Raw genomic sequence first — 24,804 nt, forward strand, 5'->3', positions numbered from 1 at the left:
CAGCTTAGGCTGAACTAGGAGACGAGTGAAGCTCCTACAGTACCACTTAGTGTCATATGCACAATATCATAAGAAAACACAATACACAGTTATACTAAAAATAAAGGTACTTTATTTTTATGACAATATGCCAAAAGTATCTCAGTGAGTACCCTCAGTATGAGGATAGCAAATATACACAAGATATATGTACACAATACCAAAATATGCAGTAATAGTATTAGAAAACAGTGCAAACAATGTATAGTTACAATAGGATGCAATGGAGACACATAGGGATAGGGGCAACACAAACCATATACTCCAAAAGTGGAATGCGAACCACGAATGGACCCCAAACCTATGTGACCTTGTAGAGGGTCGCTGGGACTATTAGAAAATAGTAAGGGTTAGAAAAATAGCCCACCCCAAGACCCTGAAAAGTGAGTGCACAGTGCACTAAAGTTCCCCAAAGGACATAGAAGTCATGATAGGGGAATTCTGCAGGAAAGACACAAACCAACAATGCAACAACGATGGATTTCCAGTCGAGGGTACCTGTGGAACAAGGGGACCAAGTCCAAAAGTCACAAGCAAGTCGGAGATGGGCAGATGCCCAGGAAATGCCAGCTGTGGGTGCAAAGGAGCTGCTACTGGTCAGTAGAAACGTAGGTTTCTGCAAGAACGACAAGGGGCTAGAGACTTCCCCTTTGGAGGACGGATCCCTCACGCCGTGGAGAGTCGTGCAGAAGTGTTTTCCCGCTGAAAGACCGCCAACAAGCCTTGCTAGCTGCAAATCGTGCGGTAAGGGTTTTTGGATGCTGCTGTGGCCCAGGAGGGACCAGGATGTCGCAAATTGCGTCAGGGGACAGAGGGGGCGTCGAGCAAGACAAGGAGCCCTCTCAGCAGCAGGCAGCACCCTGAGAACTGCCAGAAACAGGCACTACGAGGATGCGTGAAACGGTGCTCACCCGAAGTCGCACAAAGGAGTCCCACGTCGCCGGACAACAACTTAGGAGGTCGTGCAATGCAGGTTAGAGTGCTGTGGACCCAGGCTGGACTGTGCACAAAGGATTTCCGCCGGGGTAGCTGCAAAAGTCGCGGTTCCCAGCAATGCAGTCTGGCGTGGGGAGGCAAGGACTTACCTCCACCAAACTTGGACTGAAGAGTCACTGGACGGTGGGAGTCACTTGGACAGAGTTGCTGGATTCAAGGGACCTCGCTCGTCGTGCTGAGAGGAGACCCAAGGTACCTGTGATGCAGTTCTTTGGTGCCTGCGGTTGCAGGGGGACGATTCCGTCGACCCACGGGAGATTTCTTCAGAGCTTCTAGTGCAGAGAGGAGGCAGACTACCCCCACCGCATGCACCACCAGGAAAGCAGTCGATAAGGCGGCAGGATCAGCGTTACAGAGTTGCAGTAGTCGTCTTTGCTACTATGTTGCAGTTTTGCAGGCTTCCAGCGCGGTCAGCAGTCGATTCCTTGGCAGAAGGTGAAGAGAGAGATGCAGAGGAACTTGGATGAGCTCTTGCATTCGTTATCTAAGGAATCCCAAGAGACAGAGACCCTAAATAGCCAGAAAAGAGGGTTTGGCTACCTAGGAGAGAGGATAGGCTAGCAACACCTGAAGGAGCCTATCAGGAGGAGTCTCTGACGTAACCTGATGGCACTGGCCACTCAGAGCAGTCCAGTGTGCCAGCAGCACCTCTGTTTCCAAGATGGCAGAGGTCTGGAGCACACTGGAGGAGCTCTGGGCACCTCCCAGGGGAGGTACAGGTCAGGGGAGTGGTCACTCCCCTTTCCTTTGTCCAGTTTCGTGCCAGAGCAGGGCTAAGGGGTCCCTGAACCATTGTAGACTGGCTTATGCAGAAATGGGCACCAAATGTGCCCATGAAAGCATTTCCAGAGGCTGGGGGAGGCTACTCCTCCCCTGCCTTCACACCATTTTCCAAAGGGAGAGGGTGTAACACCCTCTCTCAGAGGAAGTCCTTTGTTCTGCCATCCTGGGCCAGGCCTGGCTGGACCCCAGGAGGGCAGATGCCTGTCTGAGGGGTTGGCAGCAGCAGCAGCTGCAGTGAAACCCCGGGAAAGGCAGTTTGGCAGTACCAGGGTCTGTGCTACAGACCACTGGGATCATGGGATTGTGCCAACTATGCCAGGATGGTATAGAGGGGGCAATTCCATGATCATAGACATGTCACATGGTCATATTCGGAGTTACCATTTTGAAGCTACACATAGGTAGTGACCTATATGTAGTGCACGCGTGTAATGGTGTCCCCGCACTCACAAAGTCCGGGGAATTGGCCCTGAACAAAGTGGGGGCACCTTGGCTAGTGCCAGGGTGCCCACACACTAAGTAACTTAGCACCCAACCTTTACCAGGTAAAGGTTAGACATATAGGTGACTTATAAGTTACTTAAGTGCAGTGTAAAGTGGCTGTGAAATAACGTGGACGTTATTTCACTCGGGCTGCAGTGGCAGGCCTGTGTAAGAATTGTCAGAGCTCCCTATGGGTGGCAAAAGAAATGCTGCAGCCCATAGGGATCTCCTGGAACCCCAATACCCTGGGTACCTCAGTACCATATACTAGGGAATTATAAGGGTGTTCCAGTAAGCCAATGTAAATTGGTAAAATTGGTCACTAGCCTGTTAGTGACAATTTGAAAGAAATGAGAGAGCATAACCACTGAGGTTCTGATTAGCAGAGCCTCAGTGAGACAGTTAGTCATAACACAGGTAACACATTCAGGCACACTTATGAGCACTGGGGCCCTGACTAGCAGGGTCCCAGTGACACATACAACTAAAACAACATATATACAGTGAAAAATGGGGGTAACATGCCAGGCAAGATGGTACTTTCCTACAGGTAGCTGCTTCAGTGGTCAGTGACACACATGCAGTCGCACAGGCTACTTTAATATTATGATCCATTTATTTGTTTCTGTAAAAGGAAGCGGCAAGTTGCAAAAGAAATTAAGCAACCCAAATGAGTTGCTATAAGGAAGCGCTGAACAAAATAAGTCAAGTATAACAAGTGTAAAGGAAGCTTGACTTTGGGTCTGTGCCCTGAAAGGGATAGCATCAGACCAACACCCTACACCAACCCCCAGCCACCACTTCCTTGACACTAAAGCTCCAAAAATGTCAAGCTTACTTACACATTAAGGGTTGTTTTTATGTAACAAAGCCATACTCTTCTCTGGACATTTTTTTGTTCATTTTTATATGGCTAACTCACGTGATCATCATATATTATTATTTTTTTAATGGAAATACGGGATAGAAAACATGGAATCCGTAGTGACATGAGGCCATCTGGCCACCATACATATGATCTGAGTGACTCGTTTATGTAAGATGACTGAATGATTTACTTGGGCGGGAAAAAAAATGCTAACACTTTCATTTTATTGGTATTTCAAGCAATACAGATTACAGTTTATAATGTACCAACATGCAATAAATGGTTAATGTAGACAGGGTTCAGTCTGTAGCTGGTCTAAGTATACAGGGAGTGCAGAATTATTAGGCAAATTAGTATTTTGACCACATCATCCTCTTTATGCATGTTGTCTTACTCCAAGCTGTATAGGCTCGAAAGCCTACTACCAATTAAGCATATTAGGTGATGTGCATCTCTGTAATGAGAAGGGGTGTGGTCTAATGACATCAACACCCTATATCAGGTGTGCATAATTATTAGGCAACTTCCTTTCCTTTGGCAAAATGGGTCAAAAGAAGGACTTGACAGGCTCAGAAAAGTCAAAAATAGTGAGATATCTTGCAGAGGGAAGCAGCACTCTTAAAATTGCAAAGCTTCTGAAGCGTGATCATCGAACAATCAAGCGTTTCATTCAAAATAGTCAACAGGGTCGCAAGAAGCGTGTGGAAAAACCAAGGCGCAAAATAACTGCCCATGAACTGAGAAAAGTCAAGCGTGCAGCTGCCACGATGCCACTTGCCACCAGTTTGGCCATATTTCAGAGCTGCAACATCACTGGAGTGCCCAAAAGCACAAGGTGTGCAATACTCAGAGACATGGCCAAGGTAAGAAAGGCTGAAAGACGACCACCACTGAACAAGACACACAAGCTGAAACGTCAAGACTGGGCCAAGAAATATCTCAAGACTGATTTTTCTAAGGTTTTATGGACTGATGAAATGAGAGTGAGTCTTGATGGGTCAGATGGATGGGCCCGTGGCTGGATTGGTAAAGGGCAGAGAGCTCCAGTCCGACTCAGACGCCAGCAAGGTGGAGGTGGAGTACTGGTTTGGGCTGGTATCATCAAAGATGAGCTTGTGGGGCCTTTTCGGGTTGAGGATGGAGTCAAGCTCAACTCCCAGTCCTACTGCCAGTTCCTGGAAGACACCTTCTTCAAGCAGTGGTACAGGAAGAAGTCTGCATCCTTCAAGAAAAACATGATTTTCTTGCAGGACAATGCTCCATCACACGCGTCCAAGTACTCCACAGCGTGGCTGGCAAGAAAGGGTATAAAAGAAGGAAATCTAATGACATGGCCTCCTTGTTCACCTGATCTGAACCCCATTGAGAACCTGTGGTCCATCATCAAATGTGAGATTTACAAGGAGGGAAAACAGTACACCTCTCTGAACAGTGTCTGGGAGGCTGTGGTTGCTGCTGCACGCAATGTTGATGGTGAACAGATCAAAACACTGACAGAATCCATGGATGGCAGGCTTTTGAGTGTCCTTGCAAAGATAGGTGGCTATATTGGTCACTGATTTGTTTTTGTTTTGTTTTTGAATGTCAGAAATGTATATTTGTGAATGTTGAGATGTTATATTGGTTTCACTGGTAATGATAAATAATTGAAATGGGTATATATTTTTTTTTGTTAAGTTGCCTAATAATTATGCACAGTGATAGTCACCTGCACACACAGATATCCCCTAACATAGCTAAAACTAAAAACAAACTAAAAACTACTTCCAAAAATTTTCAGTTTTGATATTAATGAGTTTTTTGGGTTCATTGAGAACATGGTTGTTGTTCAATAATAAAATTAATCCTAAAAAATACAACTTGCCTAATAATTCTGCACTCCCTGTATGTACAACGTGGTTTATGAAGTTTGGCATAGCCGTAAATGCGGACCCATAATTACATTTCGTAGGTATCAGTGTGGGTGCTCTGGAATCTACGGGTGAGCAGTAGCGGAGTCGCCCCCTGGGTTGGACTTAAGTTGTAAATTGGTGTGGCTCATTTTTATATTAATCTAATTTATGGTTTAAACACATTTGAATTAACACCCTTGCACAACTGAACCATTCTCTTACCTCCTGATAACACTATGCATGAAAATCCCAATCTCCTTGCTCACACTTCATCCTCTTCATTTGAACCCTACATTTTCATTCAAGTAAAATTATTTTACGGTTTTTAGTTTGAGCATTCAAGACCTCTTGTATATACTTTAGTATATACTTTGTGGGCTACAATTCTGCCCACTGCTTCTCATTAGTTTATGGCAATGTCCTTTTAAAAATCCTTGCTTCTAGGTGGTTAATCTTTCCGATTTGACCCACCTTTTCCTCCTTTGTCCATTCCCACAGAGCATGCCCCCAGTACTTTTATCCTTCCACTTATACCATTATAACACCGGATTCACAGACTATTGTTTCCTTGTTTCTTTTGCCTCCTCTGGTTTTGTTACTCCATGTCAAATGGTTTGTTTCTGCTCACTTGGCTTGTGTCAGCATGCTCCTTGGACTGAAACATACGTTTTTATTTATTTACTGAGCTTTCCCTCGTTTAAAAATAAAATAAAATGACAGACTCAAACTGGGCTTCCAAGGTCCAAAATCAGCAGCTCTGAATGTTGTGCTACAATCTCTCTCCAAGATAATTGGCATTTTATTAGGGTTTTATCTTTGTTTCCCTCTTTAAGCCACCCTCCCCAAGGTGCAACCTCCCTTAACCCCTTCCTCCCTTTTGTTTTCCTGAGCGCCCCCGCCCCGTGTTTACATTTAAATTAATTGCATTATTATATCATGCTTACTATCCTGTGTTAAAAAGCCTTTTTTTGTAGGCACAGGGAGATTAAGTTATTTGTGCAGAATCACTAGATTTTGAACCGATGCCGAGACTCAAACCTGGACTCCCAGCTCCAAGGTCGGCAGCTGTGGGTGTGGCGCCACACCCTCTCCTTACCCCTTCTGAATCTCCCTCCGTAATCCCTCTTTTTTTTATGTGCCTTGGTGACGCAAGCAAGGCGGAACATCTCATGAAAAACAGAAGTGAGCTCTGCTTGTCTAACTTGGTATCTGGTGAAGAATACCAGCCAGATAGCTCAGTGACCAAAACACTTGCCGCTGTGCAATGCGGTGACCTGCGGGCCCCTTGTTCATAAGGTTAGCTCCACCTTCTAGCCTTGGTAAATTAGGTACCATTGGTTTGGGTGATTATTACACCGTTTATTCACAGTGCTTGGGAATGATAGAGGGTTGGCTTAGGTAATGCTTGTTTTTATAAAAGTATTCTTTCGTCATTGAGGTAATGGGTGTGTTTTCTTTTTGCAGACTTCTCTTCTACCCCTAATCTATCCCCATGGTATTTTGATAAGCCGTTCTGTTTCTTATGCTTGGTGGTTCTTGCTCGGTGCAGTTGCCAACAATTTCAGTCTCTCACCAGTCATCTGGAGTTTCCACCTCCGTGGAGTGCCAAATGGGTTACACCTAACATATGTGAACAAAGCCCATGCTATATCTGTGGCAAAATTAAAGATGTTCTTACTTTTGTGTGGGTACCGTTTAGCTGTTTCAGCATAAAATAAGTTGCTTAGTTTTTGTGTAGTATTGACTGCAATGTCGTTAGGGTAGGGTGAAAGTTCGAGTAGCGCCTAGAAGGGAACAGGCAATTGAATTGAAGGTGGCACTCAGATTTCTTCAGCCATTGAGCCAGCCCAGTCCAGGCTTTTATTTTAAGATACAATACCTCGGCCCATCATTTAATCCGTTTTTATTGGATACAGATTTTGCCCGATAAGAAACTTGTGGTGGAAGTAGAGCAAGCCTTGTGTCCAGGATCACACAACGTGATCAAGTTGGAAAGCTAAGATTAGGTCCGAGGTTTTCTGAATCCAAACTCGACAGTTTAGCTGCCCTGCGTAACAACTTGATAGACTGAGTGAATAAGGACAACTGAGACAGCAGTACGGGGGTGGGATATTTTAGGTACAGTGTGTTTTAGTTATTAAAAAAATCGCTGTGTGAAAATGTAATCCACAAAAGTAAAAGGCTTCCCGTGTGAGACGGAAAATAGATTCAGTGGACTGTTCTATTGCTTTTGAAAAAGTGTCTTCCTGCCCTAAAGCTTGCAAACTACACATGTAAACGTTATCAGAAACGTCATAAATAGCTGAATACGTTTGCGAGACTGATGCAAGCACAACAGAGTCCTTTAGGTGATCAGGGCGCTGCTTCTGGTGAATATTGTCAGTGTTGGTTTGTGGCATCACCAAACTTTTTAGTTGCATCGTTTTGCTCGTCCTTATCTCTGCAGGAAGCACGCGATGTGGTCGCGTCCTCACCTGCCCGTTGTGTGCCATTCATGAGATGAGCCTCCTTCTCAAAGGACGAAAGTATCCATTACTGGCTACTAAGCGCTATGTAAATGTGTCCCTAATGGCCATACACACCTGCCCTCTCGCCCCTGAGTTTGTACATGACGTGGACGAGTGTCGGTCATGGAAGGATGTGCAATGCCAGCCTGGACTGAAAAGAGGGGCATCGCTCAATGGGCAGAACTTTCGCAGGCAAGGAAATTGGTGCTGGAAAACCATGGATAAGCCGCTAGCCAATCTTTTAGCATTGCGAGTATGTACAATGCAAATGTTTTTCACTCTTGAGCTGCAACCACAAACCATGCGGCAGCCTTCACTAGACTCGTGAGGCTTCTGTGAACTTGTAATAGTAATTGTAATAGTATTTATAGAGCGCTTACTACCCCTGATGAGGCGTCAAAGCGCTTTTTGGCGAGTAGCATGCTACTCCGGAACCCAAGAGGAATTAGCGGTGGATTAGTATAGGGAAATAGGAGTAGTATTCGTATTATTAGGAGTTAATTTGAGCAGAGGATATGTGAGTTTGTTAGTTGAATTGATTAGAGTAATGGAGGAATAGAGGTGGGAAGAATCCAGAAGTGTTAATTGGGAGTTTATAGTAGTAGGATGAGGCGTGGGATGAGTAAAGGAGAGATGGAGGATGGAAGAGTCTGTGGAAAGGGTTAGGGAGATCATAGTAGCAGGAGGGGTTTTGGATGAGTCAAAAGTGAGATAAATGAGGGAGCATTTAGTAGGGTTGTTTGGGAGATCATGGTATTAAACTGAGGTTTGAGGTGAGCTAGAAGAGCAGGGAAAAGCTTAGGCAGGGTTATTTTGGAGATGAAAGTTGTAGAATGGGTTTGGGATGTGTCAGATTGGGGGTGGAGGATAGATTGACAGAGACATAACATTGGGTTATGGGTAGACAAAGTAAAGCTTTCAAGAGAATATATTTATATTTTATTTATTTTTATATAAATATATATATATATATTATCATTTATTTATTCACTCTTATTTTTTAACTTTTATTTATAATTTGAATTTTATTTATAGATTTTATTTAATTTATTATTTAATTTTTTGCTAGTACAGTAGGATTAGAGTAATAAATATGTAAATACCTAGGAAGGGAATATATGTTCAAGGCATATAATAATGGGTATTCTAATATGAGAAGAAAAGTTGTATTGTATAAACACAGGCTTTCAAGATTAGTACTATTTGAAGATAATTGATAAGTGTACTTGTCTAACATTTATTTATCTTTCCTCAATTTTTGAATAGCGAAATGCTTATGGTAATAAAACATTTGATCAGTGTGATATAAGTGAGAGCAGGGATTCATAAGTAACTAATATAACAACTTATCTAGGAGCTATGCAATGACCTATGAACATGTTAAGCATAGAATAACATACACATAGAGTAGGTTTAAAGAGTATGTGTATAATTGATTGTTATTACATAGTATGTGTGGAATGAAGTCGCAATGTGAAGAGTGGAATTGTGTGTCATGTGGCGTAAAGTGGAACGGTGTGACATTATGAGAAGTGAAACTGTGTGGCATGGAGTCAATGTGTGGCATTGTGTGGAGTGGAATTGAATGCTGGTGATTGTAGTGGAGTGGCATTGTGTGGGGTGGAGTGAAATTGTATGGCACTGTGAGGAGTGGAGTTGAATTGTCTGTGGAAAGGATTGGAACTGTGCGCACCATGTGGAGTGGAGTGCAACTGTTTGGCATTGTGTGGCATGAAGTATAATTATTTGACAGTGTGTGGAGTGGAATCATGTGATATGGAGTGGAAATATGTGGCATGTGGAGTGCAGTGGGGCAGAACTGTGTGGCACTGAGTGGAATGTACTTGTGTGGAGCGGAATTTTGTGACACCGTGTGGCGCAGAATGGAACTGTGTGGTATGGGGTGGAATTGTTTGGCAAGCAATTGAGTGGATTGGAGTGCAGTGTACTGGTACTGTGTGGCATGGAATAAAGTGAAATTCCATGGCATTGGCTGTAGTGGAGTGGGCCTGAATTGTGTGGCATTGTGTGACGTGGAATGGAGTGAAGTGGTTTGACACTGTGTGGGGGTGAAGTTGAATTGTGTGGCGTGCAGAGGACTGGAATTGTGTGCACCGGATGGATTGGAATGCAACTGTTTTGGCATTGTGTGGCATGAAGTGTAATTATTTGAACTTGGCGAGATACTTCCCCTGAGGACTGTTTGTTGTCCACGTAGTGGAAGAAACCAGTGAATAACTCTGTATTGTTGATGCTGGTAGTGTCCACGCCCCACTAATCACCGCTGACTCCAATACAGAATGTGTTACTCCATTTTATGCTGCTACCTGCAGCTAAGAGTGATGGCGCCAGTAATTTAGCCAGAACCCAGTTAGTTAGATCTTCTAGGGTCTAGTCCCTGCTGCACATTTATGCACCATGTGCTCCTCGAAGTAGGCCATATCAGTATTATCTGCTAGACCATGCTGAACAATTCTAGAGGTAAGGGTCAGCGCAGAAATGTGTCTGTTTGTGGCTTGTTGGTGCAGGCGGTGTTCTGGTGCAATAGTTTTCCTCTCGAGTCTGAATGATCCGGATTCCAGCAGAGGTGAAGCAAAGTTATATTCACTATTTGGTGACAATAATTTAACCTGATTTAAGGTAGTTTAATGGCAGAAAACATAAATTGTGCTTTCATGGGCACCTTTTTTTTCCCCTAAAATATGCCACGTAACCTTGAGCTCCTTTTTTAACTTATGGTGTACATATCACCAACAATGTTTTTGAACCTCAGTGCACGTAATGTTATTGAACTGTAACTCTTAGACCATGGTATGATATAAGGAGAGAATGCAAGACTTCACTTTCTAGCTGGGTTAAGTTAATGTTTTTCTTTGTGTCTATCGATCATACTCCTGCAATTGAAGCTACAGACTCGAAGTGCAGCGCTTGGAGTGTTTGGAAGAAAAAGAGAGGGGGAAAGGGATGTCAGAAGTTGGTTTGGCATGGGCTGTTGATTGGAGAAAAACATCTTCATGCTCACCTGAACTGCAAGAAGTCTAGTTCTTCTTTGGCTAGTGTCCCCATAGACCACTTGCAGCCTACCCTACCTTAGTAGAGGGCCTTTGTTTGAGTTTTGCCTGGCACACCAGCTGTTATGTCCTAGCCCCAAATGCATCTTAGTTTCCACCATTATCCTCAACAACCACTGGTGCTGACAACTGATTATCGTTGTAGTATTAAGCCACTTGGGTGGAGTCTTTCTGTGCTGTACCTCCTGCGATTACTATTTGTGTGTTGCACAAATCCTTTACACTTCTCTTTCTAAGTTAAGCCTGCCTGCTCTGTGCCAAGCTACTAGAGGGTGAGTACAGGTGAATTTAGGTTGTGTATTTTAACTTGCCCTGACTAAGATTGTGGTTCCTGCTTGGACAGTGTGCATACCGCTGCCAACTAGAGACCCAATATCTAACATGTTTCCATCAAGCAGCAAAGTGCTGGTTCCATGGGGAACCAGTGTGCTGGCTCCATCAGGCACCAGTGTGCTGGCTCCATCAGGCACCAGTGTGCTGGCTCCATCAGGCACCAGTGTGCTGGTTCCATGGGGAACCAGTGTGCTGGCTCCATCAGGCACCAGTGTGCTGGCTCCATCAGGCACCAGTGTGCTGGCTCCATCAGGCACCAGTGTGCTGGCTCCATCAGGCACCAGTGTGCTGGCTCCATCAGGCACCAGTGTGCTGGCTCCATCACGTAGCAGTTTGTTGGATCTGTGCAGCTGCTTTTTTATTTTTAAAAAGGCAATATGTGGTTGTCAAGTGTTGCAGTCTTCCTGAAAAGGTGTTTTGTAACTTTACTTGTTGTGCCATCTGCGTGGAACACCTAAAGTATTCTTTTCAGTGAGTGGCCTGATCTAGAACTGTGTAAGGCATAAGCTGTTTTTGTTATAATGTGGACAAGGAGTCCAGCGTTTCACAGTGGCTGAGGGTGGCAGGTGGGAGCCTAACGTGTATCTGTATTCTGGTCATTTGTTTGCATTGCCCTGTTTTGAATTTGTATTTCTATGGTGCTTAATGCCCCCGAAAAGATGCGGAAGCCATTTTGGAAAGTTAACACGCTAAACTATGTTTTAGACTGAGTGATAGCTCAGTTGGAGGAGTATGTACTTTGGATCTCTACTTCAGTCGAATGGAAGCAATGCCACTATTGGTGTCTCCTTTGCCCACTGATTATACTACTAGGATTTGGAGGGAGTGTTTCTTTGTGGAGGAAGTGATCTTTGTGTTATCAATTGAGAGGTTCTTGGAGGAAGGTCCTCTACACGACATCAACAAAAGCACATTCACCCAGAGTGACCTGTAAGCCCATGAGATGTAGACGAGATGCCAATGTAGGCATGACACTTCACTGCTTACCTTACGGGAGGCCAGCCAATGAGATGTTGAGTCCGGATGGGCTGCTGGAAATGGCATGGTGATGCAGAATGGGAAGACGACTCCTTCTTTTCTTCTTTTTTTTTTTCTTTTTTTTTTTAGGTCGAGTCTAGGCAGCGCGCATGCCCTGTCTCTCTACATGTTGTAATATACTTCTGTGGGCTTTCACCATGCCCATCACTTCCATTCGTTCCTTGGCCTCCCTTTCAAAATGCCCTTAATTTCATAGGTAAATGCTTCAGGTTTGTCCTGCCTTCAGGCTGTTTTACCGTCTTGGAGACTAACCCTGTTACATGGTCTATTCCACAATAGGCCATATACCTTAGTGTAGCGCACCACTTTTTTCTTTTGCCTCTCCGCCCTACGCTTGGTGTCTGTATGTTGTTTCATCCTCTTACTTGTTTTTGGGCATGTCACTGTTTATTTGTGGTATCTGCGCCCAAAGCCTGTAAGTTGGAGGGGAGTTATTTTATTTTATTTTATTTTTTTAAGTTACGTATAGCGCGAACTTGATTGGAGGAGCGCTTTAAATGAGTACCACTTACAAACAAGTTTAGCAGTTTAAAACTATACAAACTGACGCATTTTAAACAGAAAAATCACAGAAATCCTCAAATCGGCTCTCCCGGCACAGCAGGGGAACTGATACTACAATATTCACTGCACTCGGGAAACACACACCATAATGCTTTTCAGGGCATTTCTTTTAGAAAACATTTTGTCCCATAACTCAGCCTGTGGTGATCCTGCGACAGTGGGACCGCCACCAAACTGTTCAGCACGGCACACTTTCTGTCTAGGTAAGCTATGGGTCCCCACACTAGGTTGTGGGAACCACAAAATGATCTCTTCCACCATTCACTGTCTTTTTAAGCTCTCATTGCTATACCTTTTTATTTTATGGCTGGTAGTAGTTTGTGTTTTTTAAGGGCCTTGCTGGTAATATTATTGCAGTAAGCCTGTTAGGCCTGAAAATGTGTAAGACACTACGCCCTCTAGGGTCTTAAGATCTGGTTACACTTTTTTACTTTCTGCCATTCTCTCTTTGTGGTTATGCCCTTAAAGGGCTGACTAGATAGTTACAGCACCATTTTTCTTCCAAATGCTGTTTTTATCGTGGTGTCGTCTAGGGGCTATTCTGAGCATTACAGTCGAGATACTACAATATTTGCTGCACATGGAAACCTGCCCTAAAATGCTTTGCTGGGCATTTCTTTTACAAAACATTTTTGCCCATAACTCACCATGTGGAGGTCCTAGGTCAATGGGACCACCATCAAAACGTTTGGCATGACTTTCTGTCTATAGCATCTCTGGGTCCCCACACTAGGTTGGGGCGGAGGGGTGCAAATAACCTTCAGTGTCTTAAGCTCTGTCATGGCTTGAACTGTTGTTTTATAGCGGAGAATAGTTTGTGTTTTAAGGGCCTTGTTTGTAATATTCTATTAGGCCTGAAAATGTGTAATGCACTGCACCCTCTCAGGGCTAAATATATGGTTATATTGCATGTCTGCCCTATCTCTCTTCAGCCTTTTTTGCTGAAGTGGTGGAGGCTCATGTCAACACTATCTTAACAAAGTTCTTGGAAGATAATCGGATCCTGGATATTTCACAGAATGGTTTTAGGCCATTGCACAACACAGAATCCACTCTTGCATTCACTGAGCAACTTCAGCGCACTTTAGATTAGAGCACCGCCTCTGACTTGATCTAAGCACCTCTTTTGACACTCTGTCCCTCCAAATTCTGCTTTGGTGCTTTTAGGAGATTGGCATAGTTGGTCCTGCCTTAGACTGGTTCTCTTATCTCTCAGATTGCTCCTTTTAGGTCATCTCCTCCTCATACAGCTCACTCACACGCTCTACCACATGGAGTTCCCACGTCTCCTCTTTGAACCCTACCCTGTTTAATATCTATATCCAACCTCTGGCGCAAGTTGTCAACTCCCTGGGCTTCACGCTGGTGTCCTACACAGATGACACCCAGATCGTGCTCTCCTTTTCCAGCAACCCCATGTCTTACAAGGCTAATTTTCGTAGGAACATGCTAGCCGTTGCTGAGTGGATGGAGGCAAATTTCCTATTACTTCTAGCAAAGCTGAGATTCTCTTTTAAGGAAAGACACCCACTCTTGGGGCGACCATTGGTGGCCTCCTGCACTCAGTCTTCCCCCTCGGTTCAAGTCTGTGGGAAAAAATGTAGGTGTCTGAATGGACAACACGCTAACTTTAGAATCACAGGCAAAATCAATGGTCGGCACTTGTTTGCGCGGGTTCAAATCTATTGTTGGATTTATTTTTTTTATCCTCCCACTCATCAAGTAATTATTTAGGCAGTCATTCTTTCCTGGCTTGACTACTGTAACATCCTCTACCTGGTTGCCAATAAGGCTGTGATCCGTAGACTTCAACTGGCCCAAATGCTGCGGCCAAGATGCGATTCTCACTTCCTAAGCCTGCTCTGTTTCCAGCTGGCTCCCTTTCGAAAAAGTGTGCATTTTAAGACCTTGTGCACCACTCATAAAATCCTTTTCTCTCAGGGGTCTTTTATCCTGACTAATTTAGTCTCCTCGTATAGACCCTTACAGTCACTGCGCTTTGCTGACTGCAATTTGGCCTCTGTTCCGCGTGTAAAGAGAGCCAAAGCAGGTGGCTGTTCTTTTCGCCCCAAGGTCCTGGCTTTTTGGAATGCACTTTCTCAGTCGATCAGGAGCGTTCGGAATCAATGGTCCTTCCGGAAATAGTTGAAGACCTCGCTGTTTTCCTCCTAGACCCTTCTGTAGGTTTTTTTATTTATTTTTCAGTCTGCATTTTTGGGACCCCTTCTTGCTGAGGCAGCCATGCGCTGTATAAATCTTTGTAGGAAACATGGTCATGTAACCATACAGTTATGCTAAAAATGCTATTTTTATTGTGGAGCCCTCTAGGAGATGTTCTGCGCATTAGTCAAGATACTGCAATATTCGCTGCACTCTGAAACTCCCCACAATGCTTTGCAGGGTATTCCTTTTACAAAACATTGTTGCCCATAACTCACCATGTGGTGGTCTTAGGGCAGTGGGACCACCATCAAAATGTTCAGCACAATGCACTCTTCTAGATTATCTCGGTCTCTCCACACTAGGTTGAGGGTACACCAAAATAATAGCCCCTCCCACTATTCGGTGTCTTTAACTTCTCTCATGGCTGAAACTTTAGTTTTACAGCTGGGAGTAGTTTGTGTTTTAAGGGCCTTGTTTGTAATATTATTCTAGTAGGCCTGCTAGGTCTGAAAATGTGTAATGCACTACGCCCTCTGGGGGCTAAATATATGGTTACACTGCATTACGTTCTGATCTGTTTTCATGTGGTTATGCTCTCTGGAGGCTGACTATATGGTTACATGACCATGTTTCTTACAAATGCTATTTTTATTGTGGCGCCCTATAGGTGGCTGTTCTGAGCATTACAGTCAATATAATACAGTATTTGCTGCACTCAAACTCTTCCCCCATAATACTTTGCGGGGCATTCCTTTTACAAAACATTTTTGCCCATAATCACCATGTGGTGGTCGTAGGACAATGGGACCACCATCACGGTGTACTCTTTCTGACCAGGTCATCTCTGGACTGGATCACCACACTAGGTTGGGTGGGGGTGGGGGGGGGGGGGGTGGCGGCGGACACCAGAATAATAATATAAATAAACAATGGCAATATTAAGATTTTCTTCTGCAGATAGAGGAAGAAGGTAAATGAGTGTGCTTTAGTTATATGCATGGCCACAGGAATTAAGTGGCAGAGAGGGACCACATTATGCTGCAGGGTTGACCAATTTTATGTTGCAAGAAATGTCCAGTTAGGCATTTACAAAGCCAATAGCTCTAACTCAAGCAAATATGAGAGCTATTACATTGCAAATGCTTGTTCTTCCTACGTATTCTATGGTGTAGATCAGGGGAAAATTGTAGGAAAGTACCATCTTGCCTGGGATGTTACCCCCATTTTCACTGTATGTATGTTTGTTTTTGCCCATGTGTCACTGGGATCCTGCCAGGCAGGACCCCAGTGCTCATAATGTATGCCCTGTATGTGTTCCCTGTGTGGTGCCTAACTGTATCACTGAGGCTCTGCTAACCAGAACCTCAGTGGTTATGCTCTCTGCTTTCTAAAATTGTCACTGCAGGCTAGTGACTAATTTTACCAATTTTCATTGGCACAATGGTACACCCTTAATTCCCTTGTATATGGTACCTAGGTACCCAGGGTATTGGGGTTCCAGGAGATCCATATGGGCTGCAGCATTTCTTTTGCCACCCATAGGGAGCTCAGACAATTCTTACACAGGACTGCCACTGCAGCCTGAGTGAAATAACGCCCACGTTATTTCACAGCCATTTTTCACTGCACATAAGTAACTTATAAGTCACCTATATGTCTAACCCTCACTTGGTGAAGGTTAGATGCCAAGTTACTTAGTGTGTGGGCACCCTGGCAGTAGCCAAGGTGCCCCCACATTATTCAGGGCTAATTCCCCAAACTTTGTGAGTGCGGGGACCCCATTACACGCGTGCACTACACATAGGTCACTACCGATGTGTAGGGTCACAATGGTAACTCCGAACATGGCCATGTATCATGTCTAGGATCATGGAATTGTCACCTCAATACCATTCTGGTATTGAGGGGACAATTCCATGCATTCCCGGGTCTCTAGCACAGAACCCGGGTACTGCCAAACAGCCTTCCGGGGTTTCCACTGCAGCTGCTACTGCTGCCAACCCCTCACACAGGTTTCTGCCCCCCTGGGGTCTGGGCAGCCCAGTCCCAGGAAGGTAGAACAAAGGATTTCCTCTGAGAGGGTGTTACACCCTCTCCCTTTGGAAATAGGGGTGAAGGGCTGGAGAGGAGTAGCCTCCCCCAGCCTCTGGAAATGCTTTGATGGGCACAGATGGTGCCTATCTCTGCATAAGCCAGTCTACACCTGTTCAGGGATCCCCCAGCCCTGCTCTGGTGCAAAACTGGACAAAGGAAACAGGAGTGACCAATCCCCTGACCAGTACCTCCCAGGGGAGGTGCCCAGAGCTCCTCCAGTGTGTCCCAGACCTCTGCCATCTTGGATTCAGAGGTGTTTGGGCACAATGGACTGCTCTGAGTGGCCAGTGCCAGCAGGTGACGTCAGAGACCCCTCCTGATAAGTGCTTACCTCTTTCAGTAGCCAAGCCTCCTTTCTTAGTAGCCATGCCTCCTTTTCTGGCTATTTAGGGTCTCTCCTCTGGACTATTCCTCAGATAACGAATGCAAGTGCTCACCAGAGTTCCTCTGCACTTCCCTCTTCGACTTCTGCCAAGGATCGACCGCTGACTGCTCCAGGACGCCTGCAAAACCGCAACAAAGTAGCAAGAAGACTACCAGCAACATTGTAGCGCCTCATCCTGCTGGCTTTCTCGACTGTTTCCTGGTGGTGCATGCTCAGAGGGCTGTCTGCCTTTACCACATGTACTGGATGCCAAGATGAAATTTCCCGTGGGTCGACAGAATCTTCCCCCTGCCAACGCCCGCACCAAACTTCTGCATCACCGGTCCTCTGGGTCCCCTCTCATCCTGACGAGCGTGGTCCCTGGAACACAGGAGCTGGGTCCAAGTGTCTCCCACAGTCCAGTGGCCCTTCTGTCCAAATTTGGTGGTGGTAAGTCCTTGCCTCTCCACATGGACAGTAATCCTGTGTACTGCGGATCTGCAGCTGCTCCGGCTTCTGTGCACTTTTCCAAGGATTCCTTTGTGCACAGCCTAGCCTGGGTCCCCAGCACTCCGTCCTGCATTGCCCAACTCGCTTAGTTGAAATATGGTTTGTGTTGCCCCAAAACCTATGTCTACCTTTTGCATCCTATTGTGATTCTACATTGTTTGCACTACTTTTCTTACTGCTACTTACCTGTTTTGGGTTTTTGTACATATATTTTGTGTATATTACTTACCTCCTAAGTGAGGGTATCATCTGAGATACTTTTGGCATATTGTCACTAAAATAAAGTACCTTTATTTTTAGTAACTCTGAGTATTGTGTTTTCTTATGATATTGTGCTATATGATATACGTGGTATAGTAGGAGCTTTGCATGTCTCCTAGTTCAGCCTAAGTTGCTTTGCCATAGCTACCTCTACCAGCCTAAGCTGCTAGAAACACCTCTATTCTACTAATAAGGGATAACTGGACCTGGCACATAGTGTAAGTACCACAATATACTCACTATAAGCCAGGCCAGCCTCCTACAAAAATGGAACTCACAAAATGTATGGAGCAATATCAAGCATATGTTGCTTCATAATTATCAAATTATTTTATGACCTGTCTGTCCCCTACAAACAATAACATGTTTGAATTGTTTTAAATTTGTATGCATCCTACTTGATGTGGATATGTACGTCTGATGAGCTAATATGCTCAGAGTTTATAATATAACTTTCATAACAGGAGCTGCTATTGCAGCAAGTTGTTTCATGTAGTCGGTTTATATATGCATCCAGGTTCTTAGTCTGGGATTCATAGTCCCATATAATTCACTGTGCAGTGTGTACAGTTGGTTAAATGTTGCATGTCGAACACTTTACAGCTGGGTTTAATGCTCCATATTGAATACATGCCCTGGTGTAGTATTATTTAAATCAGTTTTAAATTGGTTTCATACACATTTATTTGTTTTGTGTTCTTTGCATTGAGATGTGCTAAGAATTGTCACTACAGGTTTTATCGGCTGTTGTGAATGAAATGTATTTATATATTGCATGGGGACCTGCACAAGGCAGCTTGTGGTGAAAACAGCTCCTATGAAGACCACAAAGCTCTTTGGTCCTGTCTCTTCCCAGCAGTGGGTGACTCAAATATCAAGGGGAGGGTTGGGGGCAATGGGACGGAGGCAGAGGGGGGAGGATAAAAAATAAACATACCTTACACTCCTCTCCGTTTCCTGCCGCCTTGCGCTCCTCTTCCCTCCATGTGGTGTCCCAGCATTTGGTGGGACACCTGCACAGGTTCCCCAGCAGTCCGGCGCTGCTTTCATATATACATAGCATGAAAGCAGCATCAGGATCGGTCTGCTGCTCAGTGCCCTGGGGTCTGTGCAGTTTCTCCAGCCTGGCTATTAAACACAGCTGGGCTGGAGAAACCTAAGTGCGCATGTGTGTTTGGCCAGCCTGAGACGGCCAGCCAAACACACATGCACACTTAAGTGCACACTTTTGCATCCTTCCACCTCCCACCTCCTGTTGCCCTACCCCACCCCTCCCTATATTTCTGGCTGAGCCAGCAGATCAAAAATAAAACAATAGTTGTACTATCGTTTTATTTTTAATCTCCTGGCTCTTGGCCAGAGGGGGTTTGCCATCAACGCTCCTTTGTCAGTGAAGGAGCCACCCCGGTTTTTTCCTAGAGTAAAGGAAACCTGCTAGAGGTTAACTGTGTTTTCTTGTCAAATTCTAGGTATCAACTTAAAGCACGAAGACTTTAACTGGGACCAGAATTGACTCCTTACTGCACAACCTGAAAATCATTCAGCAGAACACTCTTGTTGCGCGTGTATAAAGGTATTAACAAATTGCTTTCACTTTTTCTTTCGTACAAATGTTTTCATCAGTATGGATTTTGTTCACAAGTAAACAATTGCATGCATCTATGGGGTAGGGAGATTGGATTATCGTTAGTTTGTTTGCCAATACTGAATCCTTGACTTTTTGACCCAGCATTGATGCGGACTCAAGTTGTAAGCAAATACCATCCATTTCATTCAGGAGGCTTTTTTTTTCTTTCTTCATTTGGGAACAGAACATTTGTTACTTATTCAACTGTCCAGGTTTTATCCCTACACAGCCCCCCAATGTAGCTTCTGTAACACCGCACTCTTTAGATGTTTTATCGGAGAGGAACATGATTAAACTAAGCATGACTCGCTAAGAATGCACTAGGAGTTCACTGCCTTTGCAGAGTTGTGGCATGTTACAGCACTTCGTCTAGAAGATTGCGCGATCTTGGAGGGCTCGAATTTCAGATGCTGTCGGCTTAACATTAGATTTCACACTAATGCCTTGAGACAATAGATTAAATTGAGCAGGTGTACAAAAATGAACTCTGTCAATTTCCTTTGGGCAAGTGCTGTCCTGTCGGTCTTTGATCTTGTACCAAGAGCGCTTTGGCATTCACTACAGCTGGGGCCTCATGTCCTGAGGCTCACTCATGAAGTAAGTCTGGCATCTGTTCGTACGAGTCAGAGATGTAGCTCGCACCTACCGAGTCAGCTGCCACACCATGGCCCACCTGCTAATGGCCAAAGTATTGCATGCAGTGATACTGGAACTGTAGGCTTAGCAGTTGCAGCAGAACCTTCTGAAATGGAGCATCAACGAAATGGTTCAAGCCTATAGTTGTGATTCGATGAGCTGGAACATTTGACCAGAAAATGTGCAAAGCTTTATTTGAAAAAAAAAAAGTAGTAGGTTTTTAAATATACATTTACTGGTTTTCCAAACCTTTAAAAGAATAGCGGTGCATATGAAAACTATAGAACGTGTTTCAGTAGGATCTTCCTATTTGTCTTTGTGGGATTGCTCACTACAATGGAAATAAGACTTGCTAGGATATTTAGGGTGGTTGTGTGGCCTTCCGACAAAGCGCATTGTTTCCTTGCTTTGAACTTCAAAGAATCTTGCACCACACCATGAAGGCCCTTGGAATGCACTTCAGTGTCAAGGGCTATCATATTGAAGGGTCATGCGGAGTCCACCTGGTCTTCATTGCCATTTTTTTCGATTGGAAAAACTGTCTGTACCAGGTGAGGGAGAGGAAATTGTTACTCCTGGAATGCTGTCTTCTGTCAGTATAGATCTGACTGCTCTTTACAAGCCCAGGATCTGGGCCTACCATTGTATCCGTTTCCTGCCACCTGTTGCCTTCTTTGGCTTCTTCGCATTACTTGATGTTACGTTGATCTAATTCTACTTCAGTGCCCCGTGGCCAGGCCAGATCTCTCCTTGCCCTGTATAGTTTGGTAAGTGGTCTCTAAGAGCTGAGAAGGATTGCTTTCTTCTTACTGGATCCTGAATGTTTTTGTCTGCACTACTCACTCTGCAGTGCTCACTGGCAAAATTCTGCGATCTTCTATCTCCATCTAGATTCAGACCCTTGTTGGCAATGGCCCGGAGCACTGGTTAGATCCTTTAATCTTCCCGTTATCTTACCAACACGTAGATAGTCTGCGTCTTGTGCCATTCCGCTATTTGATCTTTGGCTTGCAGTGCCGCAAGTGGTCTTCTGCATGTAATCATACAATATCCCTTCATGATCATTTTGTGCTGCTCATTTTCTCTGAATTGTAGGAATACCTTATTCGCAAGTCTGACTTCTTTATCTCGTCAATGTTTTACAGTTTGTTTGTCACGTCCCCTGGGCAAACTTTATGAATTTTTGTAGTGCTTGATCCATTCTGCCCTTGGGGTTTGGAGATTATGACAGGTAATGTACCTTGTGGTGTGACAGGATAATTTAGGCGCCCAAGGGCTTTTTTTGTGTGATGCACATCTTAAATAAAGTGACACTGGAAATTATGTAACACATTTCGTTACACTTGAACTAAAAATGGTTTGTTTAAACTTGGCAGAAAATTGTATCCTGTCGACCCAACCTGAAATTCGAGAATTTGGCAGATTGTGAAACCATGGATTTCAACATAACATGAGTCTGTAGAGTGTGGTTCTCAGTGTCTTTTCGGCTGAAATGTTTGTTTTCTCCATTTAGTGCTCATCGAGGAGTGGCACCCTTGGTAACAACTATTGCTGAATGAACACCCTGTATTAATACTGTCTAGAACATTCATGGGATAATTTTACATAGTACCGAAAACTAGCTTCCCTGTTACATGTCCCCAAACCATTTTGGGACTTAAGATGTTTCCCTTTCGTCCCTCATGTTTTAAATACAAAAAGTCTGCTTCTCAATGTTGTAAATTGCATGAGGTCTGAACATGTGGTTGCTAACTCTGGTCTCTTTAGTAATCGCCCACCAGAATGGGCTTCCCATTTCGTTGCTCAAAAAAATACTGCCGCTCAGTGCGGGAAGAAACATGGATGGATCTTTTTACCTAAGGAAGAAGCACAGGTCAGGCGTGTCATTATTAAACATATAAAGTCCAGGCCCACTGGCTGGCAGCCCTCCTGTCTGCTGTTCCACCTTTATTCCCTTGGCCTACAGACTTCTTGGACCAGCTTTCTTTCCCTACCCTGTGTGGGTAGCGAGAACCATTTATTGTTAAACAACATACTTCATCTTCTCACACAGCATCTTTTTAAGGCAAATGTATAGTGCGGTCACCTTGAGAGCGAGCGTGCAGGAAGCCTTGTGTTGCCCTCTTGTGAGCAGCAGGGCCACAGTCACTTTCCATTACTAGTTTGCAGGCAGTTTGATTCCATCAAATGAGGGGATACATTCAAGCAAGGGGAGAGAGGATGTAGCCTTAGAGAAAACCCTCTCTCGACTGCAGAGCAGTACATACTGTAAAAGGTGGACACTATTTCCTGCCTCAAATACTTTGAGAACACATCACCAAGCTTCATTTACTGAAGACTGCACAGAAGTCCATATTGCCTTTTAAAAAGCTTTGTGGAGTCTTGACAGACAAAACGTGTGTTGGCTTGTCTATTCTTGTTGAGACAAAACTAAAGTTATCTGTGATTCCCACAGCTAATAGATGCGTGCGCGTCTATTTCCTGGACCTGCAAGAGCGCTAGGTTCCCACTCCAATACTTAATACTTTAAATGCTGCCACAGGTCCAAACGGGAGGGGGTACGCTCATTAGGGTACCCAGCTACAATGTAACTGTTGAAAAGCGCTACATTTACATCTTGTTTTTATAAAATGTCATTTGATTCCTATACACTTTTGTTTCTATAGTGATTTGTGTTCCGATTATGTGATGGGTTTACATGTGGGACGTGCAGCAAGTGGTGAAGGTTGGCCTCTAGTACCAGACGCACAGGGAGTTAAGACCTTAAGGACGTTTATTTTTGATAGTGCAACAATTCAATTACTTTCCAACAGATTTTGTTTTCTTAAAAATGGATACTAAATTGGAACGCAAGACTAACCATTAGTACTTTTTAATCATGTGGGTGAAGTGTGCTTTCTCATTTGTTAGTTGGGTGGATGGGAATCGGTGAATTGCTAAACTAAAACTAATGCTTTTTTTTATGTGTTTTTTTTTTTTTTTCTAATACGATGTGAATCATTCTCTTTTAAAAGCCAGGTTGGAAATTGCTTTGTTTAATGTCACAAATCTATTTTTTTTAAAGCATCTCCAGATGAGAGAGAGGGGTGATATTCACTAGGAGTCCTTTCGAAACTGGAAGCATTTTAAAGACCCACTACCGCATTTCCGAACTTGATGGCAAAGTTTGACAATACTGGTGCCATAAGTACTTCCTCATCTGGAACTATGTGTGCCACTCATGGCATTCTGCATCTGGTCTAACGCCATTTTGATATCGAGGCTTTCAATGTTTAGATTTTTAATCCTTTAGTACTAGGAGCATTCACCTGTTAACCCCTTACAGTGTTAAAGGGGGACTGCAAAAACGTTCACCCTGCCGTGTTTGCCTGGCCCTGAAATTCACCGGATTTGGAGATGGAGGTTGCACCCTAACAGACTTTTCAGCATATTAGACTCGTGCCTTGTGCGGAAGATCTACGTTTCCAAGTGGAATGAGGCGGCACCTCACAGGAGTAAGTGGATGCTCACAGTGCCAGTGGGGTCTGTGTTGCAGTTCTCCCCAGTCGGCCACGGCACGAGCCCTTCCTCTTGGTCACCCCGGCCAGTACTTGATGCACCGAGGCCGTGGGAGCGAGCCAGGAGGGTGGTGGTGGGATGCAGGATGAAAACTAGCACACGTATATATAAACCAGCGTAGCTATTGGGTTTTCCGTACTGCAACAGCATTACAAAAGTGGCAGTCCACGTATTTTTCCCTTGTATACAAGGTACCATTAATGAGCCGCGTATTCATTCCCCTCCCTCCCAGCCCACAAACCATCGGTATTTTAACTCAACACTGCTACGCCGCTTCATGTGGCCTATAAAGAGTACTTTCCAGAAGGGCGAAACGTGGAAACCACTATAGAAATGGGGCTTTAAAAAATAGGGTAAAACGTGTAAACAGACTTTTACAGACGACTGCGCTGGAACTTACATCACGCGGGTGTAAACTCCCCCATAAATCTAGAGCTGTAACTATTCACATGAAAATGCTGAGGCACCAGTTGAACAAGTGTACAATTATCCTAAAGATGAAGGCTTTCACTGTTTGATACATTCCTGTGTATATACAAATTTCTGCAAATATTTCAAACTAACTATTCACACATGGATTTTAGAAGGGGTTGCTGAAGCCATTTCCCACCACATAGTTGCACCAAAAGAGAGACTCCATAGTGACTGAGCAGATAAAAGGCGGGCTTGAGGACGTTTTATGAAAGGAACCAAATGGTCTGACCCCTTAGTGATGCGCAAAACCAGCAGATTTCACGCTAACCGGGCAGATGGTAGGCCCTGTGATATCTTTTAAAGATTTATTTTTTGTAACGGTTGTACTAGTTTGGATGCTCCAAGCACTACGCCGACCTCCAGGACAGCCCACCTTAACTCGTGCTTGTTTTCACTGAAAACGCTGACTGTCGTGGTATGACTGTTAATCGCATTGCATGTCCAAATCCTTCAAGAATGAAATCTTTGTATCCCGTTAGTTTGGAAACCGGCCCAAGATAACTTTGTTCTTTTGTTTGCTTTGAAAAATGTTAACTATTACTT

At 44.3% G+C, this 24,804-nt stretch overlaps 1 protein-coding gene across 1 annotated transcript in view; it reads left to right on the forward strand.

Annotated features, from left to right (window-relative positions):
- PC (pyruvate carboxylase) overlaps positions 1-24,804 on the forward strand; it is a 1,846,452-nt gene that overhangs the window by 167,818 nt on the left and 1,653,830 nt on the right. Inside the window, exon 2 of the mRNA XM_069207836.1 lies at positions 19,436-19,539. The gene's annotated coding sequence lies outside the window, so the exon portion shown is untranslated. The remainder of the gene's footprint in view (positions 1-19,435; positions 19,540-24,804) is intronic.

This window comes from Pleurodeles waltl, chromosome 9, assembly GCF_031143425.1.
Source record: "Pleurodeles waltl isolate 20211129_DDA chromosome 9, aPleWal1.hap1.20221129, whole genome shotgun sequence".
NCBI lineage: Eukaryota > Metazoa > Chordata > Amphibia > Caudata > Salamandridae > Pleurodeles > Pleurodeles waltl.